General features: G+C 44.4%; 2 long non-coding RNA genes across 2 annotated transcripts in view; both read right to left on the reverse strand.

The window, feature by feature from the left end:
• The window catches only part of LOC145530903 (uncharacterized), a 38,376-nt gene that overhangs the window by 8,610 nt on the left and 11,448 nt on the right, over positions 1-18,318 (reverse strand). The gene's annotated exons all lie outside the window — the stretch shown is intronic.
• On the reverse strand, positions 28-5,046 carry LOC145530904 (uncharacterized). The gene is made up of 2 exons (XR_014072090.1): positions 3,240-5,046; positions 28-3,067 (listed from the first exon to the last, which is right to left on the reverse strand). It is a non-coding gene; the product is annotated as an uncharacterized LOC145530904 (long non-coding RNA).

Consider the following 18,318-nt stretch of genomic DNA (forward strand, 5'->3'; position numbering starts at 1 on the left):
CTGAACTCCCGCTCTGACTGAGCACCTGGCTGCGTGTGGCTGCTGACAGGAGTCTGGTCTCCTCAGGACCCACTGGAGTTTCAGCTTTGGGACTTTGTGGGGTTCAGTTCAGGCTGAAGGGAGTCTGGTCTCCTCAGGACCTGCTCAGGTTTTGGCTTTGGGACATTGTGGGGTTCACTTCAGGCTGACAGGAGATGGGTCTCTTCAGCACCCACTGGGGCTTCGGCTTTGGGACGTTGTGGGGTTCAGTTCAAGCTGATGGGAGTCTGGTCTCCTCAGCACCCACTGGGGCTTCAGCTTTGATACATTTTGGGGTTCAATCCAGGGTGATGGGAGTCTGGCCCCTCAGGACCCATTATGGCTTTGGCTTTGGGACATTGTGGGGTTAGTTCAGGCTGATGGAAGTCTGGTCTCCTCAGGACCTGCTGGTGCTTCAGCTCTGGGACTTTGTGGGGTTCAGTTCAGGCTGACAGGAGTCTGGTCTTTTCAGGACCCACTGGGATATCAGCCTTGGGACATTGTGGGGTTCAGTTCAGGGAGACAGTGTCTGGCCACTGAGGACCCACTAGGGCTTTGGCTTTGGGACGTTGTGGGGTTCAGCTTAAGCTGATGGGAGTCTGGTCTTCTCAGAACCCACTGGGTTTTGAGCTTAGGTACATTTTGGGGTTCAATCCAGGGTGATGGGAGTCTGGCCCCTCAGGACCCATTAGGGCTTTGGCTTTGGGACATTGTGGGGTTCAGTTCAGGCTGACGGGAGCCTGGTTTCCTCAGGACCTGCAGGGAGGTGGTGCTGCTGAAGGAAAAGGTGAGGAAAATTGGGAAGAAACTTTCTGTGTGTGGCTGTTGCTGAGTGTTTGTCTTCAGAGGACCCAGGACAGTTAGGGCTTGATGTGGAAAGTTGTGGGTTTTTAGTCAGTTTTTGTCTGTGGTATGGAATGGTGTCCAGTGTTGTTCCTTGGTGTGTGGTGTCCATTTTTCCCAGCGCGGTTTACTGAGGGGACTCTCCTTTCCTGGGTGTATGTTCTTAGCTCCTTTCTTGTAAATTGATTACCATGAACCTGTAGATTTATTTCTGGGCTCTGTGGTATCTGTGCCTGTTTCTGATACAGTTCCACATGTCTTGTGGTGCATTTAGGTGCGTAATGTAGATTGAAGTCAGGGACGGAAGTGCTGCCAGCCTGTTCTCCTTTCTCAGGGTCACTTTGGCTCTTCTGGGTCCTTTGTGGTTCCACATGGATGTTAAGATTGTTTTTGTTTCTGTGAAAAATATCAATGAGATGTTGGTAGTGATTGCAGGAATGTGTACGTTACTTTGGTTAGAATGGAGATTCTAACAGTATTGTCACCCATGAGCATGGGATATCTTTTCATATCTGCTCAGTTTAATTGAGCACTATGTCCTGCAGTTTTTAGCTTGCAGCTCTTTTGAGCCCTTGGTTAAATTTCTAGTTTTGGGGGAATGCAATGGTACAGGGGATTATTTTCTTAATTTCTCTTTCTGATAGTTCATTATTAGTGTAGAGAATCACACATGATCTTGCAATTCTACTGATTTATTTTTTGGCCATGCAACTCAGCATGTTGGATCTTAGTTCCCTGACCAAGGATCAAACCCATATTCCCTGCAGTGGATATGCAGAATCTTCACCATTGGACTGCCAGGGAAGTCCCTGAATTCACTTTGTAGTTCTGACAGTTGCTTTGGTGTGGTGTTACATGGAAAACTAGAATTCAGACATCTCATAGTTTCAGTTCCATCAGGGCCATCCACAGCACTCAAGACATGGTGGCTACTCTTCCTATGGTGACTTTTAATACCATGTGGACTACTACAAGGCAGTTAGCATCACGACTTTAGTTGAATGTGGTCTGGTTAAGTCTTGGACTCTATTGCAATGTTTGATGCCATCTCTGATTTTCTGGCATGTGACTTACATGGTTGTACTGAAAAGTAATTTACTTTCTAGTAAAATTTCAAAAGTGTCAAGTTTAAATAGTGGTTTTCTATATTCACACTGAAAAATGCAATATGTTTTACCCAAAACAGGGTCACTTTCCCAGGGAACCAGCCCATAACCCCCAAATGGGGGATAGTTATGGTGTCCACATTACAATCCTATCCATAGGACCGCTTCAACTTGCATCAGCTGCCCAGACTTTGTGCAAATGTCTTTCTCCATTCTAATGCAGTTTTCTTTTTCTGGGACCACCACTGGGGCTTTCCCTCATGTTAAAAACTTTCGTGGATTTAAAGTGACAAGGTGACTATGATCTGCGTGGCTTTTTCTGTGTGGCTTCTTTCACTGAAGATGTTTTCAGTGCTTTTCCATGTTGTAACCTGTATCATTTTTTAATTGTGACTACAAGCATATAATATTTATCATCTGAGTCATGTTAAGCATGCACTCCTATAGCATTAACTGCACTCACATTGTAAAAACCTCCTCACCATTTATCTCCAGAATCTTTTCCTTTTCCCGAAGTGACACTGTGACCATTAAACAATCACCACCCTCAATCCCTGGCTACCTTATTCTACTTGGAATCGGTCTTATATGGATATCTCGTACTGGTGGAATCATAGCACATTTTTCCTTTTGTGTCAGCCTTGTTTCAACTTCACATAATGACTTGAAGGTTCATTCATGTTAGAGCATGTGTGAGAGTTGTCTTGTTTGTAAAGGTTGAATCATGTTCCGTTGTGTATCTACTACACTGTGCTTATCCATTCATCTGTGGAACGCTTGTGTTGCTTCCACCTTTTGGCTACTGTGAATAACGCTTCTGTGAATATGGGATACGATGTCTGTTCCAGTTCTTGGTTTTAAATATTTTGGGTATATTCCCTGGACTGGAATTGACGGATTCTATGTTAACTCTGTGTTAACATACTCTGTGCCCACTACTGTTTGCCGCAGCTGCGGCTCTAGTTTACTATATTCCTTTATATGACATCTTATGGATGGATCTACCTTATTTTGCCTATTCATTCACCTGTTGGTGGACATTTTCATTGTTTTCACCTTGGGATGTTGAGAACAGTGCTGCTATGAATATTGGTGTACAACTTTATATTTGAACACCTATTTTAAATTATTTGTATGTATGTGTAGGAGTGGAGCTTCCAAAACATATGATAATTACATTTCTATATTTTTGAGAAAATGCTGAAGTTTTACACACATTGATTGCACCATTTTACATCTCCACAAGTAAAGTTGGAGTTCCAATTTCTGTACATTTTAGCCAACATTTGTTATTTGTCTTTATTGTCGGTGTTCCCCATGTCTGTCCTGTGCACCTTATTACGGAGGAAGTCATAATGCAGGACCCACACTTGAGGAGAGGGGAGTTAGCTTCACATACTTGATGGACAGCTGAGTGTCTGTATCAATTGTTAGAATCTTTCTGCATAGAGATTTTTATTCAACATTACTCATAAAACCTATGTAACTTTTTTTTTAAACCAGTTTGGACACATGAAAATTATTTTAAATTTTTGGTTATAATCCAGCACTGTGTTATTAGACTGCTTAGTTTATTCTTGCTTTGGCTATTGAGAGCTTTTTCCATGCTCTCCTGTTTTTATTTTACATAATTCAGCTTTCATGGGATTTTTTGGTACTTCTTTCTCATATTTTAAGATGATCTTGCTTTACATATTTACTGTCTCAGTCCTAGTGTCAGCCACATATTTAAAGAACCCTTATTCTTTTTTATTAGAGAATGGTAATAAAACTTTTCATGTGGGAACTTACTATTCTCAGCAGATAATGCATGAAAATACATATGCCTGTATCCCAGACTGTGCATACACACAGTTATGAAGATTTTCACAGGGAGCTATGTGTTTCTGTATTAGGCTAAAGATAGTTTATAATTATGTCTCCAAGCTGACCTGTTATGACACAGGTATTGTAACCTTCTCCCTTTGTCCGCCTGTAACTTCCCACTCCAGGGGTAAGAAACCCAGCTTCCACTACTTGTCATTTATCAAATTCAGTGCCTGTTCCATTCGATGACTGATACAGTAGTTTCAGTCCTGTTAGCTACACCCTCCCATAGGAAAGAACTTACAGAGTCCATTGTTTGTGCATGGTACACTTTGCCTTTGACTGCAGATCCCATTCATTTCCACAGTGAACTTAGGTCAGCTCATTTTGTCCTACCACTAAGAGTGGGTTTTTTCTTTCTCTTCTTCTTTTTTTTTTTTTTTCAAATTCTCTTGGCTGTGCTATATGGCGTGTGGGATTTTAGTTCCCTGACCAGGAATTGAACCCACCTTTCCTGCATTGGCAACGTGGAGTCTTAACCACTGGACCACCAGGGAAGTCCTGAAGTTTTTCATACATTTCTCAATCAGTTAGATTCTTTGTTAAATTCTGCATTCCAGTCTTTGACACTCCCATAGCATAAATAAATAAATTTGAATAGGTAATAATTTACTTGTTGGGTTCTAAAAACAAAAATATATGTGCTTAGACAAATGCGTAGTGGCAGGTATTCATCACGACAATACCATGTGAAATATTTCAACCACATATTCCATAAACTGTTTATCATGTCTGTTTTGCCTTTTCTAGAATGTCTTATAAGTTTGTACAGTGTGTAGCACTTGAGGCTGGATTCCTTCCCTTAGTAATGTAAGTGTTAGATTCATGCTTTTTAATAAATGGGTTGGTAGTTCATTCCTTTGTATCTCTGAATACTATTGTGTTGCATTATATCTATCCTTTGATGTTCTTCATTGAGATCCTCATAATGAAAGGGAGATGAACTGGAGAAAAACAATCGGAGGTTTAATATATGCCATGCATTCGTGTATAATTAAAAGATACCTGGGAAAACTGAGTCACCTCCTGAAATGGTGCAAGTTCAGTTCAGTTCACTCAGTCGAGACCAACTGTTTACAACCCCATGGACTGCAGCATACCAGGCTTCCCTGTCCATCACCAACTCCCAGAGCTGGCTCAAACTAATGTCCATCGAGTCAGTGATGCCATCCAACCATCTCATCCTCTGTTGTCCCCTTCCCCTGCCTTCAATCTTTCCCAGCATCAGGGTTTTTTCAAATGAGTCAGTTCTTTGCATCAGGTGGCTAATGTGTTGGAGTTTCAGCTTTAGCATCTGTCCTTCCAATGAATACTCAGGACTGATTTCCTTTAGGATGGACTGATTGGATCTCCTTGCAGTCCAAGGGACTTTCAAGAGTCTTCTCTAACACCGTAGTTCAAAAGCATCAATTTTTCAGTGCTCAGCTTTCTTTATGGTCCAACTTTCACATCCATACATGAAAACTGGAAAAACCATAGCTTTGACTAGACAGACCTTTGTTGGTAAAGTAACGTCTCTACTTTTTAATATGCTGTCTAGATTGGTCATAACTTTCCTTCCAAGGAGCAAGTGTATTTGAATTTCATGGCTGCAGTCACCATGTGCAGTGACTTTGGAGCCCCCCAAAATAAAGTCTGTCACTGTTTCCATTGTTCCCCCATGTATTTGCCACGAAGTGATGGTACCCGATGCCATGATCTTATTTTTCTGAATGTTGAGTTTTAAGCCAACTTTTTCACTCTCCTCTTTCACATTCAAGAGGCTCTTTAGTTCTTCTTTGCTTTCTGCCATAAGGCTGGTGTCGTTGTGTATCTGAGGTTATTGTTATTTCTCCCGGCAATCTTGATTCCAGGTTGTGCTTCATCCGGCCTGGCATTTTGCATGATGTACTCTGCATAGAAGTTATAAGCAGGGTGACGATATACAGCCTTGATATGCTCCTCTCCCGATTTGGAACCAGTCTGTTGTTCCATGTGCAGTTCTAACTGTTGATTCTTGACCTGCGTAGAGATTTCTCAGGAGGCAGGTCAGGTGGTCTGGTATTCCCATCTGTTTAAGAATTTTCCACAGTTTGTTGGGATCCACACAGTCAAAGGCTTTGGTGTAGTCAATAAAGCAGAAGTAGATATTTTTCTGGAACTCTCTTGCTTCTTTGATGATCCAACAGATGTTGGCAATTTGATCTCTGGTTCCTCTACCTTTTCCAAATTCAGCTTGAACATCTGGACATTCGTGATTCATGTACTGTTGAAGGCTGGCTTAGAGAATTTTGAGCATTACTTTGCTAGCATGTGAGATGAGTGTAATTGTGATGGAATTCCATTTGAGCTATTTCAAACCCTAAAAGATGATGCTGTGAAAGTGCTGCACTCAATATGTCAGCAAATTTGGAAAACTCAGCAGTGGCCACAGGACTGGAAAACGTCAGTTTTCATTCCAATCCAAAAGAAAGGCAATGCCAAAGAATGCTCAAACTACTGCAGAGTTGGACATGACTGAGCGACTGAACTGAACTGAACCTGAACATTCTTTGGCATTTCCTAGTCCTGTGGTCACTGCTGACCTGAATGGTCTAGTGGTTTTTTCTCTACTTTCTTAAATTTAAATCTGAATTTGGCAATAAGGAGTTTATGATCTGAGCCACAGACTTATGGCTCAGTTTATAATCTGAGCTCCCATTCTTGTTTTTGCTGACTGTATAGAGCTTCTCCATCTTTGGCTGCAAGGAATATAATCAATCTGATTTCAGTATTGACCGTCTGGTAATGACCCTATGTAGAGTCTCCTCTTGTTTTGTTGGAAGAGGGTGTTTGCTATGACCAGTGCGTTCTCTTGGCAAAACTCTGTTGGTAGGGCAAAGGATAACAGGAGGAGCATCAGGGACTCAGATTCAGCAGCAGGACATTAGTTAGGGCCAGCAACAGGGCCTTAATTAGGGACCTTGTTAGGACCTCAGAGATAACTTCATGGTCTAAGTAAGAGATAGTTCAGGCTGTTAGATGCACTTCAGTGACTTTCTTAGGGACATAGTCAGGGCCTTAGTAATAGGATCAGGGTGTTATTTTGTGACAGCTTAGGCTATAAGGGGCAGTATCATGGCCTCAATTAGGGGCAGTGTCAGAGTTAGGGACAGGCTTAGGGCCTTCATAAAGTATAGTTCGGGCCTTAGCTAGGGACAGTGTCTGGGGCTTAAAGACAGTTTCAAGGCTTCAGTTAGAGATAACTTGAGGGCCTTAAAGAAGTTCAGGCTGTTACTTAGCAGCATCTCAGGACCTTAATAGGGCCAGCGTCAGGTTCATAGTTGTGACCAGTGTCAGGGTGTTAGTTAGGGACAGCATCAGAGACCTACTTCAGTACATATTCAGGGTCTTAGTTACAGACAGGATCATGGCAAAAGTAGGGATATTGAGGGCTATTAGGGACACCATCAGGGCATTAGGATGAGTCTCAGGGTGTTATTTAGAGACAAAATGAGGATGTTAGTTAGGGAAAGAGTCAGAAAATTGGCTACAGACAGTACCAGCCCCTCAGGTAGAGACTTCTTCAAGGCCTTAGTGCCCTGAAGTGAGGGAGTGCGTCAGGGGCGCATCTTCAGTGCCTGAGAGAGGGAGCGCATCAGGCCGTCACTTAAATACAGAGTTAAGGGCTTAATTAGGGAGAGGGTCAGGGCCTCAGAGAAAACTTGAAGACCTTAGTAAAAGACACTTTAGACCATTTGTCCCAGGGATATTGTCAGGGTGTTTGTTAAAACCAGCATCAGGGCCTTAGTTAGGGAGAGTTAAGAGGACAGTTTGGGAAAGCTCAGGCCGTCATGGACAGCTCAGGGCCATGTGTAGGGTCATGTGCAGTGTAGGGTCAGGGCCTGGTAGGGAAATCAAGCAGGACCCTGTGGGGCTCCTGGGCCCAGAAGCCTTTCCCATGTCCCCTGTTTCTTTGTTGGGAATAGACTCCTGGTTCCATGACCTACCCTAAGCTCCAAAGGGCAGATTGGAAGAGGTGCTAATCAGGGGAGGGAGGGGATGCAGGGAGAAGGAAAGAGCACTTAAGAAAGAGTATTTTGTTTTGGGTCAGGGTTCTGTTTCTGTCAAAAGGGATACACACAAAAATATCTCTAAACTTTTTACCCAAGTAAACATCCTCTCCAGCAAAATGGAAAATTGTAGCATTCTTCATTCCAGAGAAGCTCACCAAGAGACCACCTGAGGTCAGGCAAAGGGAGTTCAGGCCCTGTACATACCCTAATCCTTACAACAACTCTGCCCTTTAACCATTGCTATAAAGTGAAAGTCACTCAGTCCGACTCTTTGTGATCCCATGGACTATACAGTCCATGGAATGCTCTAGGCCAGAATACTGGAGTGGGTAGCCATTCCCTTCTTCAGGGCATCTTCCCAACCAGAGATCAAAGCCAGGTCTCCCGCATTGCAGGTGGATTCCGTACCAGCTGAGCCACCAAGGAAGCCCGAGAATACTAAAGTGGGTAGCCTACCCCTTCTCCAGGGAGTCTTCCCAACCCAAGAATTGAACCAGGGTCTCCTGCGTTACACGCAGATTATTTACCAGCTGAGCTACCAGGGAAGCCCATAGCTATAAAACTCCTACTAAGCAAATCCTCCTGCCTGGGGGTAGTTTTTGAGGGCATGAGTTTTCTGTGTCCCTCTTTGCTAGCAAAGCAGTATAGCTATGCTTTTCTACTTCACCTGAAACTCTATCTCTGAGATTCAGTTTGGCACAGGTGTACAGAGGTGGTGTTTTGGAATCAGATTTGATGCTCATTGTCAGGATGACTTGGGGATGGCCCCTGTGGGTCCTTTGACTTGATCAGATGCTCCAAGATTTTCTCCATGCCAGCCTCTTTCAAGAGAGTGGAAGGTTGGAGAATTCCATTAGAGGGCAAATCACCTGGCATTCTTGCCTGGAAAGGCCGAGACCGAGTCATACCCTATCTGGCAATTAGAACTCCAGGGCAGGAGCAGACAGCGAAGAGGGACTGCCTTAGCCGCTGCCAAGACCAACTCTGCCTTGAGGACGATCCTCTCTTCATCCTGTCTGGACTGTTCCAAATGTCCTACTCAAAGGAATAAGTCTGGATGTCGAGTAAACTAAGTCAGGATGTAGTGACCAGAGTCACCGCAAAGTGAGCAGCAGAGTAAGGAACTGAATGGAAAAGTGTCAGGACACAGAACCAGAACCAAAGTGTAGTCAGGTCCAGAGTAAGGGCATAGCGAGGACCAGAGTCAGGTCGTAGTGAGGTCCAGAGACGTGCCATAGTGAGGACCGATGTCGGAGTAGTGAGGACCAGCAGTCGGCCAATGAGAGGACCATTGGCAGGTGACGAGAGGGGACTAGCGGTGGGCCGTTGAGAGGAGCTGGGGACCCGATTCTGGCCGATGAGACGACCTGGTGCGGGAGGACCCACGGAGAGAATTTGGGGGTGGGGGGTGGTCCGCGGAGAGGACCCTGAGGGGAGCAGTCAAGCGGACCTGGGGTGGGGAGTCATAAGTGGACGAGTGGCAGTGCACGGGGTCTGTGGAGAGGACCTGAAGTGGGCCGTCTCAGGGCATAGAGACAGGAAAAGAGTCAGCGCCGGTCACAGGCAGCGTCAGGTCCTAGAGAGGAAAGACGTCCCGGAGCCGTGAGAGGCAGCGTCAGGTCCTAGAGAGGATAGACGTCAGGGATCAGTAGAGGCGGCGTCAGGTCCTAGAGAGGAAAGACGTCAGGTCCCAGGGAGAACGACCTAAAGGATCATTGAGAGACGGCGTGAGGTCCTAGAGAGGACGACCACAGGGATCAGTGAGAGGCGGCGTCACGTCCTAGAGAGGAGGACCTCGGGGATCAGTGACAGGCGGCGTCAAGTTCTAGAGAGGAAAGACGTCACAGAAAGACGTCTTGGAGCATTGAGAAGCGGCGTCAGGTCCTAGAGAAGAAAGACGTCAGGGAGCCGCGAGAGGGAGCGTCAGGTCCCAGAGAGGACGACGTCATGGATCATTGAGAGACGGCGTGAGGTCCTAGAGAGGACGACCACAGGGATCAGTGAGAGGCGGCGTCAGGTCCTAGAGAGGAAAGACGTCCCAGAGCCGTGAGAGGCAGCGTCAGGTCCTAGAGAGGATAGACGTCAGGGATCAGTAGAGGCGGTGTCAGGTCCTAGAGAGGAGGACCTCAGGGATCAGTGACAGGCGGTGTCAAGTCCTAGAGAGGAAATACGTCACAGAAAGACGTCATGGAGCATTGAGAAGCGGCGTCAGGTCCTAGAGAGGAAAGGCGTCAGGGATCAGTGAGAGGCGGTGTCACGTCCTAGAGAGGAAAGACGTCAGGGAGCAGTGAGAGGCGGCGTCACGTCCTAGAGAGGACGAACTCAGGGATCAGTGAGAGGCGGTGTCACGTCCTAGAGAGGAAAGACGTCACGGACCAGTGAGAGGTGGTGTCAGGTCCAAGAGAGGAAAGACGACCGAGAGCAGTGAGAAGAGGCGTCCGGTCCTAGAGAGGACGACTTCAGGGATCATTGAGAGGCCTCGTCAGGTCCTAGAGAGGAAAGACGGCACGGAACAGTGAGAGGCAGCGTCACGTCCTAGAGAGGAAAGACGTCACGGAACAGTGAGAGGTGGCGTCAGGTCCTAGAGAGGAAAGACGCCAGAGAGCCGTGAAGGCGGCGTCAGGTCCTAGAGAGGACGACTTCAGGGATCATTGAGAGGCGGCGTCAGGCTCCTAGAGAGGACGACCTCAGGGATCAGTGAGAGGCGGCGTCAGGTCCTAGAGAGGAAAGGCGTCAGGGATCAGTGAGAGGCAGCGTCACGTCCTAGAGAGGAAAGTGTGGGTCATGACTTGGGGACTGAACAACGAAGAGGTACTCATAAGCAAAACTCTTAAGGTTGCTATTACAGGGAATGGCCACAAGGCGGCAGGATTCTTTAATGGCCAGTTATGATTACCTTGGAAATGAAAGCTTTCGTTTTAACTCAGGACTGTAATTTAATACGGAATGTACCTGAAGAAACACCCAAAAGCTTTTGTGTTCTTCCCTGAACATTCTTATTTATTTATTTTAATAATTTTATTTATTTATTGGCCATTCCATGCGGCTTGTGGGATCTTTAGTTCCCTGCCCAAGGATCGAACCTTCGCCCTCTGCATTGGCAGCACAGAACCTTAACCACTGAACTGCAGGGACGTCCCCTTCGGCATTCTTTTTTTAAATGAATCTTTATTTTATATTGTAGTAACACTGAGATACTATGTGTTGTTGGTGGCAGGTGAACCGAGTGTATTTTCTATTTTATTGTTCAGTCGCCTAGTCATGTCTGACTCTTTTGGTAGGAGCGTTCCCTTTTCTCCAGGCCCTGTTACACTGGTAAAACATCTATTTGTGTATACATAAGTGTACATAGAGAGTTCCAGAAAAATATCTATTTCTGCTTTATTGACTATGCCAAAGCCTTTGACTGTGTGGATCACAATAAACTGTGGAAAATTCTGAAAGAGATGGGAATACCAGACCATCTGACCTGTCTCTTGAAAAACCTGTATGCAGGTCAGGAAGCAACAGTTAGAACCGGACATGGAACAACAGACTGGTTCCAAATAGGAAAAGGAGTCCGTCAAGGCTGTATATTGTCACCCTGCCTATTTAACTTATGTGCAGAGTACATCATGAGGAACGCTGGGCTGGAGGAAACACAAGCTGGAATCAAGATTGCCGGAAGAAATATCAATAACCTCAGATATGCGGATGACACCACCCTTATGGCAGAGAGTGAAGAAGAACTAAAGAGCCTCTTGATGAAGGTGAAGGAGGAGAGTGAAAAAGTTGGCTTGAAGCTCAACGTTCAGAAAACTAAGATCATGGCATCTGGTCCCATCACTCCATGGGAAATAGATGGGGAAACAGTGGAAACAGTGTCAGACTTTATTTTTTTGGGCTCCAGAATCACTGCTGATGGTGACTGTAGCCATGTAATTAAAAGACGCTTACTCCTTGGAAGGAAGGTTATGGCCAACCTAGATAGCATATTTAAAAGCAGAGACATTACTTTGCCAACAAAAGTCCATCTAGTCAAGGCTATGGTTTTTCCAGTGCTCATGTATGGATGTGAGAGTTGGACGGTGAAGAAAGCTGAGCGCCGCAGAATTGATGCTTTTGAACTGTGGTGTTGGAGAAGACTCTTGGGAGTCCCTTGGACTGCAAGGAGATCCAGTCAATCCATCCTAAAGGAGATCAATCCTGGGTGTTCATTGGAAGGTCTGATGTTGAAGCTGAAACTCCAATACTTTGGCCACCTCATGCGAAGGGTTGACTCATTGGAAAAGACCCTAATGCTGGGTAGGATTGGGGGCGGGAGGAGAAGGGGATGACAGAGGATGAGATGGTTGGATGGCATCACCAACTCGATGAACATGGGTTTGGGTAGACTCCGGGAGTTGGTGATGGACAGGGAGGCCTGGTGTGCTGCAGTTCATGGGGTCACAGAGAGTTGGACACGACTGAGCGACTGAACTGAACTGAACTGAAGTGTACATAGTTATAAATGTCTAGGTACATAGATACATAAATGTCCAGACTGATAGTGATATGTCTAGGTACATAGATATATAAATGTCTGTATGCATAGATATATAGATATATAAATACCTAGATACACAGAAACATAAATATCTATATACATAGACATATAAATATCTATGTACATATAGACATAAATATCTATGTTCAGTTCAGTTCAGTTAAGTCGTTCAGTCGTGTCCGACTCTTTGTGACCCCATGAATCGCAGCACGCCACATACAGATATAAATATCTATTATAGATACATATAGACATAGATATTTATATACATAGACATATAAATATCTGTATACATGGAAGATGGTTACACAGTGGAAAATGCAAGAGACAACCTTATAGACAAAGTAAGTGATACAGATAGTGGCATTTATAGGAACATCCTAGGAGAGAGAAACATAAACAATTTCAAACAAAGAGAACAAAGCTAACCACGATTCCTGTAACTAGTTTTAATCTGGTGGCAATAAACCAAGTCCACAGGGGAGTCAGTAGATGATGGCAAATTCTGGAAGGGTCAGATAGTGAAAACAAGTTAAATGTGTCATCTTTGTTTACAAAGTATACCTCATCAATTTATGGATTCATACTTGTTGATACCTCCTTAAGTATGTATCATCCTACATATATCCTCACATGCCCACATCCAAACTGTTTCAACTCAAATCATTCCAAGCATAATTCTAACTTATTGCAACTCTAGTTAGTCAATTGTTGCAATTTCACGAAAAAGGCACATTGTGATTCTTTCCTATAGACCAGTAAAGGCTAGGATTTCTGTCTAATGTTTTTTTAGAGGCCTTAGAAATCATGGAAAATTTCAACTCTTCTCCCTGCTTCACCTTGTTCTGATTCAACTGACATGGGAAAAGCTATGGAAAGAGTGTTTAATATAATCTGAACTCACCAGGTATCTATTATTTGGTATATATGAAGATCTGAGAAGTAGACTTTGATGGATATAAAAAAAAATATTGTGAATGTAGAACATAATTAGAAATTGCGAGAGTCATTTGACCAGAGAACAATCACAATGGATCAACTTTATCTCCCACACCCATGAGGACAAGTTTATCTTGGTACCAACATCAGCAACTGAGGAGTTCAAGTGTTATCACTGTGAAAAATGATTATGAAAAGAAATCTATGAAATGTTTACAACACAACTTTCCAAGAGGCTTTAAATTTCAGGTAAATGTTTTATTATTTGAAATCTTGAGTGGATTACAGACTCTGGGTAAGTTTTACAGACTGTTGAAAGTAACATTCTATTCCATCCTGGAATGAATACATCATCTTTTGATTCATGCTCTTGTGACACACTTAATCAGACTTAGAGACAATCTATGTTGGAGAGTGTTCTAAACCAATTTGCACATACCAGCTGCAGATCTGACAAGAAACATTTACTCTCACGTTGTTGTTGCTGTTCAGTTGCTAAGTTGTGTCTGACTCTTTGTGACCAGGTGGACTGCAGTATGCCAGGAACCCCTGTCCTTCACCATCTCCTGGAGATTGCTCAAACTGCTGTCCGTTGAATTGGTGATGCCATCCAACCATCTCTTCCTCTGTTGTTCCCTTCTCCATTTGCCTTCAATCTTTCCCAGCATCAGAGTCTTTTCCAGTGGGTCGGCTCTTCACATCAGGTGGCCAAAGGATGGGAGCTTTGGTTTCAGCATCAGTCCTTCCTATGAATATTCAGGACTGATTTCCTTTAGGATTGACTGGTTTGATCTCCTTGCAGTCCAAGGGACTCTCAAGAGTCTTCTCCAGCACCACAGTTTGAAAGCATCAGTTCTTCGGTGCTCTGCCTTCTTTGTGGTCCTACTCTCACATCCGTACATGACTGCTGCAAAAACCAGTAGCTTTTACTCTCACATAGGGGATATCAAATTTGCTTTTACATATTGCCTGCTATATTTAGACTCCTGGTTCATACTTCATGTAGCCATGTAGTGTTGTATTTCGTGTAGTGTTTTCAAATCCAATTTGAAACAAAGCTTTAAGAATGTTTTGCCTACCAGTAGCGTTCTATTTTCACCAGCACCTCTTACCTTGGTGTGACATCTCAAAACTCAGAAATTCTTACATGTTGATATGAATATCAATTTCATTTTAGCAGAGTTTGAACAGAGAAGTGACAAAATCAGGATGCCTATTTTGTCACATTTCTCCAGGCAGAAAATTGAAGCTTGTTGCTGTTCAGTCACTCAGTCGTGTCCAACTCTTTGCAACCCCATAGATTTCAGCACGCTGGGCTTCCCTGTCTTTCACCATCTCCCAGAGTTTGCTCAAACTCCTGTCCATTAGGTCGGTGATGCCATCTAACCATCTTGTTCTCTGTCGTCCCCTCTTCTTCTGCCCTCAGTCTTTGAAATTGAAACTGTCAGAAGGCAGAGTTCATGTAGCTTATGGGCTCCTTGACTCAATCTTTTTGCAGGAATTTTCCTATGTATTTTTTCAAGTGTGACCTTTCCTTCATATAATAGCAAATAACAGAATTAGAAGAAACTAATTTGAAATGATGGATTGTTTCTACCCTGACAATCTGAACACAAAGGAACCGGTGGGAACCACAAAGATTTGGGGGCCAGGCTTTTAAGAATATTTTAGGTTGGCAAATAATAACTAATATGCTTTCAATTTCAGCAATTTTTATTCTGATAAAGAATATCCTTTTCTAGAAGGCTTCCAGTGTGGCTGCCTCCTCCTGGAAGCCTTGGATGATGAAATCAGGACACTTTCTGTCTATCTGTACAGGACCCTGGGCTCAACTCTAAGAAATCCCTGAATCTCCCCTGGATCCTGACCACCATGTGCCCAAAGACACTGGTAACGATTTGGTTTTGCCGTTGAAGTGTTTAATGACAAAGATTCTTTCAGTTTCCTGATGTGGGTGACATGTGGAGCCCAGTGATGATTTTTTCTTTAAGAAACTTACTTGCTAGTTCCCACAGGAAGGTGAGGCCCCTGTCCAATGATGAGAGATCCTGCATGTGTATGACCTGTGCCTCCAGGGAGAGCAACCTTATGCCAGTTTAAACCTGACCACATTCTGTCTACATGGTAGATTTAGACCTCCCTAAATCAGCAGCAAGTCTTGTCTAGGGGCTTCCCTGGTGGCTGAGATAGTAAAGAATCTGCATGCAGCGCAGGACACCTGGGTTTGATCTCTGGATCGGGAAGATCCCCTGGAGAAGGGAATGGCAACAGACTCCAGTATTCTAGCCTGGAGAATCTCATGGACAGAGGAGGTTGGAGGGCTACAGTCCATGTGGTCACAAACAGTCAGATATGTCTGAATGATGAACACCTTGATTTTCAATCCCGTCTTCACTGATTATGTTTAGATAAGACTGCCTTCTTTCTACAATGAGTCCGTGTCTTGCCTATTGAAATAGTGTGAGAATACTGACACTGGCCATGTTTTGTGTGCACTAGGATGTGGAGACCTGGGTGCAGACTGGGCCCGTCCTCTGTCCTGGAAAACTCCGTGCCTGTGTCTGAATGTCAGTGCTCAGAGGCCTGGGGTCTGGAGCTGAGGTGGGCTCCTCTGGGTAACGTGCCCTCCTCTGAGTGGGGTTCAGAGGCTCTCCCAGGGGTCAGGGCCGCAGTAGGGCTCTTAGTCTTTCCTCCTGCCAGGTTCACCTGCCCTGGGGCTCACGGAGACACCTCAGGTGGGCTACCTGGTAATTAGTCCCATTTTCCAGCACATTCAGTTTGAGTAGGAAGGCAGGGTCACCTGGTAAATTGATTCCAGGGTACTGGGATGAGGCAGAAAACCAACGGGCAGCAGGTGAGATTGCTGCTGTGATCACCTTCCCTTCGGCCGTCCCTGCTCAGCAGAGACCAGACCTGCCCCTCCTCTCCTAGCCCCGCGCCCGGTGTGTTTTCTCAACACCCCAGTGAGAAAACGAAGGACCGAGCCTGCTGGAACCAAGGTAGTGTGTTCAACATTATCGTGACAGCTGTAAAAACAGTATCAGACAGAACTGAAGGGTGGGAGAGGAGGACTTCCCTGGGACAAGTGTGAGGAGAGGAGACTCTACGCTTCTTTCTACCATCCTAGGAGTTTCCAGGAACCCACTCGTTTCTGCCTTAGGGGCCCAACCAGCAGAGACCTGGTGTCCTAACCAAGAGTCATGCAACCCCAGATGCAGGGTCCGGGGATTGTGTGGGTCTCACCCCATCCACGTGAGTCCGGATCCTGTACTCGGAGACCCTGTGTCTGCTCTTGACCCTCGGAGACTCCCAACATCTGAATTGAGGGTGTTGTCCTGATTAACCTGTGGTCCTTTTTGTTCTCTTCATCTTGGGACATTCACATGAAGTCAAGCACCTTTGAATGGGTTGCTGCTCTGTGTTCTGCTGAGTGAAAACCTTTGGTGGTGTCATATTAATGTCATAGCATATCACATATCTAATCTACAGGGTTGCCACTGTCTGGGGTTCCCCGGATAGATTTCAGGTAATTCAATTTTTATTTTCTATTGGAGTCAAGTTGATTTCCATTGTTTTGTTAGTTTTAGCAGTACAGGAACTTAATTTGATTTTACATAGAAGAGTATCTATTCTTTTTCCATTTTTTTCCTTGTATAGATTATTACAGTCTGTTCAATAGAGATCCCTGTTCTATTCACTAGGTCCTATTTGATTATTAATTTGTTAGATATTAGTGTGTATAGTTAATCCTAAACTCTTCATTATCCCTTCTTTCGAACTTTCTTTTGATAATCATAGTTTGATTTTCTCAGGCTGTGAAGTCTGTTTTGTACATTAAGTCATTGGTATGAATTTATAGATTACACCTGTAAGTGATATCTCATGATACTTATCTTTCTCTCTGAGTTCCCTCACTTACTGTGATGATTTCTTAGTCCATCCATGCTGCTGACAGCATCCTTATTTCATTCTGTTTTATGGTTGAGTAGTATTCCAGTGTATACATATACCCTCTAGTCTTCATTATTCTGTCAGTGGACCTTTCGGTGGATTCCATGTCTTGCCTATTGAAATAGTGCTGCCCTGAAAATCAAGGGGCACGTGTCATTTTGAATGGTGATTTTCTGTGGACCTGTGCTTCCCTTGTGGCACAGCTGGTAAAGAATCTGCCTGCAATGAGGGAGACTTCGGTTTGATCCCTGGGTTGGGAAGATCCCCTGGAGAAGGGGAAGGCTACCCACTCCAGTGTTCTGGCCTAGTGAATTCCATGGACTGTATAGTCCATGGGGTTGCAAAGAGTCAGACACGACTGAGCTAATTTCCCTTCACTTTCTCTGGACCTAAGGCCATGAGTGGGATTGCAGGGTCATATGATACCTCTATGTCTTGTGTTTCTTGGAAGCTTCATTGCTGTTTTCCATAGTGGCTTCACCATGTACATTCTCAAAAAGATTGTAGGAGGATTTCATTTTCTGTATATTCTTTGCAGATCTTTTATTTTATTTATTTATGTTATCCTTATTCTTTGTAGATCATTTTGATGATGGCCATTGTGACCAGCATGAGGTGATACCTTATGGTAGTTTTGATTGGCATTGATTTAATAATGATTGGTGTGGAGTATCTTTCCACGTGCTTTTATTATTTTATACTTTGTGAGTACAATTTACCTCTTGAAAATGGCTTCTTGAATCTTGGCCCTGTTTGGAATTCTTTTCTGATGAAATACCTGGGACATTTCTTGAGGGCAGATGGCATTTAAAGCCCTGTCAAACTTGTGACTATTTAGAGCCCTTCAGCACCTGTTTTATGGCTTCCCTGCTCGCTCAGTGGTAAAAGAATCCACCTGCAATGCAGGAGACCTTCAGGAGACCTGGGCTCAATCCCTGGGTTGGGAAGATCCCCTGGAGAAGGAAATGGCAAACCACTCCAGTATTCTTGCCTAGAGACTCCCAAGGACAAAGGAGCCTGGCCGGCTACAGTCCAT

Source organism: Giraffa tippelskirchi, chromosome 13 (genome assembly GCF_054371585.1).
Source record: "Giraffa tippelskirchi isolate mGirTip1 chromosome 13, T2T-mGirTip1v1.2.pri, whole genome shotgun sequence".
Classification (NCBI taxonomy): Eukaryota; Metazoa; Chordata; class Mammalia; order Artiodactyla; family Giraffidae; genus Giraffa; species Giraffa tippelskirchi.